Source organism: Rutidosis leptorrhynchoides, chromosome 4 (genome assembly GCF_046630445.1).
Source record: "Rutidosis leptorrhynchoides isolate AG116_Rl617_1_P2 chromosome 4, CSIRO_AGI_Rlap_v1, whole genome shotgun sequence".
Taxonomy (NCBI): Eukaryota; Viridiplantae; Streptophyta; class Magnoliopsida; order Asterales; family Asteraceae; genus Rutidosis; species Rutidosis leptorrhynchoides.
The window spans coordinates 242,729,772-242,736,999 of record NC_092336.1 but is presented as its reverse complement, the minus strand read 5'-3'; the positions used below and the strand labels follow the sequence as shown (position 1 = coordinate 242,736,999).

The 7,228-nt window shown below is 33.8% G+C and overlaps 1 pseudogene; it reads left to right on the top strand.

Annotated features, from left to right (window-relative positions):
- The first annotated feature begins 964 nt into the window (after positions 1–964).
- On the top strand, positions 965–6,644 carry LOC139841522 (haloacid dehalogenase-like hydrolase domain-containing protein At2g33255; annotated as a pseudogene).
- Positions 6,645–7,228: the final 584 nt, after the last annotated feature.

The window sequence follows — 7,228 nt, the reverse complement described above, 5'->3', positions numbered from 1 at the left end:
GGTTAATGACAAGAATTACATGCAAAATCACGAGGATAGTAAAAATTAATACGGAGGACCATATTTATAATGTGATAAAAATCACATGAAACTTTCTCTTAAAAATAAGGTATTGAATAATAATCGTATAAACACCAACGCAATTAAGTATTTTCACCCTATAAAATATCGGTTTACCGGAAATTCTAATTGGTATAAGAGAAGACTGCAATTCGTTTTCAGGCAAGAAGAATTCAAATCAATATGAGAGTGTTTTATGTATGTTGAATGAAAGTAATCCTTTTTCTTGGATGAAAATCCATTAAAAAAACTTAATCACGAAAAAGGTGTAATTAAAGGTTACAACTCTTTGTTTTTGACAGAAAAACCTATTAATTTAGCAGACATGTTGTTGGGAGGTGACTTTTCGATATAACGTATATTGCTTAAAATTTTTGGGCAAGGTACGCTGGCCCTCAACCCCGCACGACCCCCGCACGCTCACTTGAAAGCGGTACCCCAACCAGGGAGCCCCTTGGACCCGACAAAGGGGCGTAACCCCCTTGACCCCGCTACTTTTGCTACAGTGTGTAGTCAAATCTTACGAACGTGCATTCCATACTTTTTAAACCAGTTATTAAATATAACTAGATACCTCTTACTTTCAAGTAAATACCAATTACGTAAAACGGACGGTTTTTAGATGATAGTAAAATTGACCCTTCCAAGTAATTTTTTACTCAGTAATATATATTTGTTTACTTCTTTGTTCAAAAATCAGGATCGAAAGTATGCAGAAATGTTTGTGACTTGATTGGGATGTATCAAAATAACTAGTCCACTTATCAATTACCACCTTCAATAACTCATGAGGGTCGCTCAATCCACTTTCCACTTTCCACCCCAACAACTGAAACCCCAAACTTAAAATCATAAAATGCTCAAATCGTATCTCCCACCGCTCACAAGAGCATTATCCAAAACAATGTCGTTTCATCAAACTTCTTCCAACTCCGTAAAATCTCGTCTTAAAGGAGTAGTATTTGACATGGACGGAACCCTAACGGTTCCCGTTATTGATTTTACTGCCTTGTATAAAGCCGTACTAGGTGAAGATCAATATTTACCAATATTCTTTTTAGTTTTTACTAGTAGCTTTTACCTAAAATAAAATATCTGAAATAAATTAAATGACGATAGTCAAGGTTTAGAACAGGGGTCAAGTGTGGCGAGTTAATGAACCAATAAAAGATGCGTGCTCAATTATGATGATGTGGGCCATGCATTGGTCCTTTTTTTTTTTTTTTTTTTTTTTTTTTTTTTTTTTTTTTTTTTTTGACAAAAAACAAGGAATTAAATAAAAAAGGGCACGACACATCAAAGCGATGAATCGAGCCAAAAGTACAATACGATGTATTCTTCCATGAAGGAAACAATAAGGCACAAAGTATTCTTCCGTGTAGTTTTTATCGATAATATGCATTGCTCCTCATGACTGAAGCTGGATCGCATATAGTTTGTTGGTGATAAGGTTTAAGTCGTGCAGCTATACGCATGATTGAATTCTCTGTTCAATTTTATGTATAAAATACATGAAATCGTAATTAGAGGTGGAACTTGAACGTAAATTTTGTGGCCAAAATTTATTATAGTTATTTTCGATAGCAATATATATCCTAATTTTACATCATCTAAGTTTCTTTTGAACTAACGATCCTTATTTAGTTTAAAATTGATTTTAGATGAAAATTCACCAGAAAATACGGAAAATAAGTAAATTGTTGATAAATACGAAATGTGCAAGCCTTCACCATACCATTTTAGGCGTAATTACTTCATGCGGTATTTGATTTAGTTGATTCAAAAGTCTAAACTTTGTAACTCAAAGGGCCACAAATTCTATTACTTGAGTCAAATTTTAGAGGGGTAGGGGGTGGGTGGCCCTTCCAGCCATATATAAGATCCGCATCTGCAGGGGTGAATGCATCATATGGAGGGTGGGGTCCTATGACCCCACTACTTTCGTTTTTTTTTTTTTTTTGTAATATACCCTTCAAATTGCATAGGACGCCACTAAAATCAGCTATAGGACCCCATATATTTGTAGAATTTATGATTTTTTGGAGCTAATCAACCACTAAAATAACCTTCAAATATAATTAGTTTTGAAAAAAGTTTCTGAACCCCATTAATTCGCCACTGCGCATTTGTGGCCATTGAGATTATCGAAAAGCTGTAAAGAACCAATCAAAACAATAATGAAAAGTAAAAAACGAGTAAAAGGCCGTGATTTAACCCGTACAAATGTTTTATGATCGGTCTCACAGATAGCTCAATTGATCAAGTAAACTTATTTACCTGTCTGCAATAACGCGATTAAGAATGAGTCAGACTTTAACACTCTGAAAAACGTACGTAACACTAATCGAGATCATGGTTTAAAAAAACGGTCGAGGCGTACGCCTCAAGGCGCGCCTCAGTGCGATTTTGAAATCGACCGTATAGGAGCGTACGCCTCAATGCTCAATTAAAAACGTAGACCTCAAATTAAGAGGCGGTTCGATTTTGGTACGCCTCACTGGTCAATTAAAAACGTACGCCTCACTGAAAAATAGCGGGAAAATTGGTCTAGCGGCAAAATTAGGGCGCTGAATCCTTCCACCGTTGACATGAGGAACATGATTCAATGAAATAGAAGAAAAGAGAGGAGGAAGATGAAGATTGAGAGACAATTAGGGCGGCTGTACCTACTCGGGAACATATCACGATGGAGGAAGATGAAAATTAGATCTAGATCTGGAACATTATATATTCATATTTTAATATTCTAATTTCTGTATATTTTATAAAATGGCAATAACAATCCCTGAACTTTTAGTTAACTTTAATAAACCTTTAATAAAATGACAATAACAGTCCCTGTTATTTATATATTATGAAAATATATTCATGACTATATATTTATGTATTTTATAACTCTGCCTCAAACGTACGCCTCGGTTCGCCTCGAGGCATACGCCTCGCCTCACAAAGGGAAAATGCCTTGAGGCGTGTTTCCGTTTTTTTAAACCTTGAGCGAGATGAATTAGCTAATGTATCCTAATAAAATGTAAAATATACGTCATATCATGTTCCTAGTAGTGATAAGTCATAATGATGTAATTATAGCTTTTCTAGAAGAACTTCATTCTGTAATAAAAAGTAAACCCTTATCGCTTCATACTTGAACCACTATGTAGGTGCTGAAGAACTTTGTGATTTTCTTAACTCGAGGAATATCAGGTTAGATTCATTCTTACGAATTGATAGAGGTGGCAAGTTTTTAACCGATGACGTAGTTATGATTGATTTTCGGGATTTAAGGGATTTAAAGAGAATCTTACGTAATAAGATTTGGTTTTTTGGTGATTAAGGAAATCAGGATCTTCTTTGATTATATGCAATAATCTATTTCGATTGCTCTGTCGGATATTTCACTATAAATTCACCCCTTCGTTTCCTTATTTTCCATGACTCACACCTTCTATTCTTTCTCCCTTGATTCTTACTTTAAAGCATTCATCAATATGCTCCATCCATTCCTGATTCTTGATATACTCCTAACTTTTATATCTGTCATTCTTCTTTTTCATCTACCACCAGAAGAATCTATTTACTTCTACTATACTCTTGTGTTTATAGTGTTTCTAATTCTCTCGTGTCTCTATATTGCTATCTGCATCGATATACACGGTTTGTAATTTCGGGGTTATTATCGGAGTTTATATTCTTCATTATTTTTCGGAGCTTCATGCTTTCGTTTTCTCTTCCCGACTTCGAGTCAAGTGAGTAATGGTCCGGAATTCGTAGATATGAAATTCAGAATGAACATAGCTAATGCTCTAAGAAGAAAATGGTAATAGAACGATTTTGATTTGTTAAATTACCAGAATACCCTGGAGAAGACCAAGTCATCCAGAAAAATATTCTCGTGATATGTTTAGAGATTAGATAGAATGTAAGAGTCGTGTAAATGGCACATGATGACGGTACTGTGAATCATCATGCTTCATTAGAAACTCAGTATGACTTACTGTAATATAATGACGTTGATCAAGTGTCATTATATTATACTAATCCATGCTTCAGTTCCCAATACTACTTCAAAACATTCATATTTTAAACTCGAAGGTTTCAGAATTTAGAAACTAACACATTTTCTTTTATGTTGCAGATATTACGGAGAGATAAATGATCTCAGATAAGAATAGTTGTGAAAATATCGCCAGAAATATGGAGGATATTTATAATAGAACATACGAGAATATCTTAGAATTTCTAATATCAATGGATGATGAAGAAGATTTGTCTGTGAAGGTTTAGAATGAGAAATAAGATGTTTGCTAACGATTTCAGCAGGCACAGAATCATTTGGATTCTTTGAAGGCAAACTTATTCTTTATGATTTGTCCACGACTTTCTTCATAGTTTCGCATAATTCGCTTTTCGGTACTAAATTTTCTATCGAGCGTTCCTAACACTCCTTTCTTTATCATCAAACTTTTGGCCATTAAGATCATCTACAACATGCTGCTTCGTCAGCATTTTCAAAGTTAACTGATCTGGGTCATCGGTTATCAAACCGAGGTAGTTTCAGGAGAATTCTGTTTTTAGAATGATTAATCGCTGATGGTAATATTGTGGAATATAAAAGGTTCCCCAGTAACAATAAAGAGTACGCATATATATCGCGGTTATAATAAAGTTGTTTCGGATGAAAAGTCGGAGTTGACCTGCTGGAGCTGTGACAAAATTAGCTACTTTGGAAAGGGATTGCAAAACGATCTTCGGTAATAACAATGTCAAAGGAACTAGAACAGATACGTGTCAAACGTTTACTCAGTTTCTGAAAATTTTTCAGGTGCATAACTATATGCATCAATCTTTTCTTCCGTAGATGAAGTGCGGTTGGTTTATCCTCTCAATTGAGGTGTTTTTAAGAATCATGATAGATTTGAACGCTGATTTTAATCGTCGAGATACAATGAGGTTTAAGATGAAATCAAGTGGCAATCTTGAAGAAATGTTTAGTTTCATATGTTATAATCAATATTTTAATTCATTTTAATTGTCCAATGTCATTAGTCTACAGTCGATAGTCCACAGTAACAGTCCAATAATTCATATATAGTTTAATATATAATATACGAATTAATTAATACGTGTCGTGACCCGTATACGTCTCAGACTCGATCACAACTCAAACTATATATATTATTGTAGAATCAACCTCAACCCAGTATAGAGAACTCGATCATTACTGCATATAAATTGTCTATGGTGATTCCAAATAATATATACAGATGCGTCGATATGATATCTCAAAACATTGTATACGTGTCCCGATATTTAAAGTGCGTAAAATAATTACAGAAATTAAATGATGATAAATAAAAGTGTGATAATTAAATTGCGATAAATAAACTGCGATAAATAAAATGTAATCAGTTAGCTAGGAACAGTTAGCTGGAACAGTTAGCTGGAACAGTTAGCGTGGATTCTTAACAAAATTTTTCATAGTTAATTTGTTTGTTTCTAACAGATTTTATTTTGTCATATGTTTTCTTCATATGCCACTTGTTGGATTCTGGGAAGTCAAAATTCAAATATGAAATTAAATGAAAATGGTTATTCTGTGGTGAACGGATACGTATATCGGTGGTTGTAAGTAGGATAGTAAATGACTGTTGAATCAGCTTCGACGAATGTACAATGTAACTTATTAAGATGAAATCTAATTATTCCTCGGGTATTACCTACCCGTTAAAATAAAAAAAATTTCACCATTAATATTTTGTACAAAAGAACTTTTAATTACAATCTTTATGAAAACATATATACATATATATTTTCTTCAGATAAAATCATGAATTTAATGAGTTAATATGATATTAATCTCATTTGCTTTTCGGTTTGAGCCATTCTATTATGAATCGCCCAAAATGGTATGCTCAATCTCAAACGGGTCAATGCATGAGCTTACTAATTTGTTTCATTCAAAATAATTGATTGGTGCTCACATTATATAATGTTTTCTATTCATATAGATGTAACGATATCATTACTTGAAAATTTTTATTTGCAGAAGGGGATTGATAACTCGTAATGTCAAATCAGCTGTTGATTTTTTTCATGAACGATTTGGGGTATATCATTCAATTACTCTTCTGTTTTACTAGTATCATATTTAATCGTTAAACTTAAAGTATCTGATATGTATCGTTACAGATGTCATTTTCTCCAGCCTTGAGCCGAGAATTTCGTCCTTATAAACCAGACCCAGCTCCCCTGCTTCATATATGTTCAACTTGGCAAGTTGAACCCAGTGAAGTGATGATGGTCGGAGATAGCCTGAACGACGATGTTAGTAATCCTCATTCATTATTGATATCTAGCGTTATGTTCCTATAGGATCTGTTAACCTTTTTCTTTTCATGACTCGAAATCTATGATCTTATTAGGTGGCTTGTGGCAAAAGGGCTGGAGCGTTTACATGTTTACTTGATGAAACAGGGAGGTATGATTCTCCTGAATACGCCAATGTTGAACATAAACCAGATTACATTGTATCCTCCCTAACTCAAATTCATTCTCTATTGGAGTCAAATTTTGACTTAACGTCTTGATATGAGTGCTCAGTAGAATTTCATGCAACATTCAAGTTTACGGGTTGAACCAGCGTAGACATCATGATGATAATGAATCTGAAACTATCAATTTGGCTACTTTAATATGAAAGAAGCCGGTAAAATTGCCCAAAGTATTGGCGAAATATATAGACGAGTTCACGTTTTATTGTGCGGGGTATTCTACCACAGCAATGGAAGTATGGGAGTATTGTAAATTATGTTATTTGGTTAACAAATAACACCTACGGTCTGTTTGAAATTTGTTAGTTAGTTGTGGATTATTGTATCGGTTCTTGTTGTTAACTGTGTTCCGGGATAGGTTCAGCTATACGGTTAACTTTTGCTCTTTGGTTAGTTCGTTTACTGTTTCTAAGCCTTGCTGCGTTTTTGTTTTGATTGTATCTTTGTTCATCTTTTTCTTGTATTTGATGAAAAGACTTTGTTTTGATGTTATTGTTATTTTAGTAAAAAAAAGGCCTATTTGGCAAGCTGCTTTTATATTAAGGGATAAAAAGATTTTTTTAATATAAAAATGCCCTAATTATTTGACAAAAGTAGCTGATGATCTTTTTTTAGCAACA